We start from the raw sequence: 1,381 nt of genomic DNA, 5'->3' as shown, positions 1-1,381 counted from the left end.
TGGGGTGGGGTGAGGTGCGGCGGGCGGGGCAGGGGGGGGCGGGGGGGGGGGGGGGGGGGGGGGTGGGGGGGGGGGGGGGGGGGGGTGCAGTGCGGGGGCGCGTGAAGGAGCGCGACCTGGGCAGGCGGCCCTAAGCCCCGAGGCCCGCGATGAACCTTATTCCGGGGGATTGACCCAGGGCGATGGCACATTACCGCACCCCCGGGGGCGGCCGGCGCGGCCTCCCCCCACCACCACCGTGGCGCCGCCGACGACGACGACGACGGTCGCCAAATGATACAAATAAAAGCGGACATAAAACGGTGATTTTTACTTTGTGAGGGGTCGTCGTAACTTAGCCATTCCCCTCCGCGGGCGGCACACCGTGTGCCCGCGCTGCCGGCCTCGCCCGCGCTGTACACCGCGCGACCTTCGAAAACAGACGAAGGTAGTCCCCACCAATACCCACAACACAAATGGTAATTTGCATTCCGTTTAAAAAGATCTTCTCTGCGCCAATAATTATTACTGCGAGGCCACAACCGCACGACGCGACACAGCAACGTTGTCCGCGACTTTACGATCGTGTGTGAGTCGACGTGTGGTCCTCTGGTACTAGCGGGGTGGGGGTGGGCGCCTCCTCCCCCCGGGCACGTCGGCGTCCCCGTGTGGTCGTTTCTCGGAATGCCTTCGATTTCTGGACAGCATCACCGGGGCATCAACTCTCCGTCCAGCTCCACCCCCCCACCCCCGCGGCCGGCTGACAAATCCCTCCCTCAGCCTCCCCGCGCGCACCCTCGTCATGGACCCCGCCGGGCACGGAGAGAGAGAGAGAGCGAGAGAGAAAGGACGGCGCCGTCAAAACTCGAAAAAGAAAGTGTGCATAGTTTAAATTGTTTGTGGGTTCCTCTCACTTTCAATAGGCTGCAGGAACGGGATACAAAACTGTTGTTTGAATAGTAGGCAGACAGGATGACTAGATAAAGCAGGAGGAGATGGAGCGCGCTGTGGGCCAGCATAGGCGACCCGTGTCCCCGCTAAATTGCACCCTGCGGTCGAGCTGCTTCGGCTCCTGGTGTACCTCGGGCCGCCTTCGGCTCTCGAGCCGAACGCGGCCCGGGGCCGGTACGTCAAGTCGCTCCCCGGCTCCGGCGAGCTGCGCTCGGGAGGCGGGGGAGGCGGCCGGCCGGCCGCCTGCTGCGGTGATCACGCGCGTCAACGCAGATCATTTACTCGACAACCCCGGACTGCGGAAGCCGAGTGGAGCCGAGGAGAGCCGAGCGCGACCCGACGTACACCAAATCGCAGGTAGACGAGTTTCGAGACGGGGACGCCTTAATGGGCTGACGCTCCATCTCCCCAACTTCTTTATCTAGTGACAGGATGTGCCGGGGATGTCCCA

The sequence above is a fragment of the Frankliniella occidentalis genome, unplaced genomic scaffold (assembly GCF_000697945.3).
Source record: "Frankliniella occidentalis isolate FOCC.00 unplaced genomic scaffold, Focc_3.1 Scaffold612, whole genome shotgun sequence".
Lineage (NCBI taxonomy): Eukaryota > Metazoa > Arthropoda > Insecta > Thysanoptera > Thripidae > Frankliniella > Frankliniella occidentalis.
The sequence above is the reverse complement of the archived record's forward strand: the minus strand, read 5'-3'. Positions refer to the sequence as shown.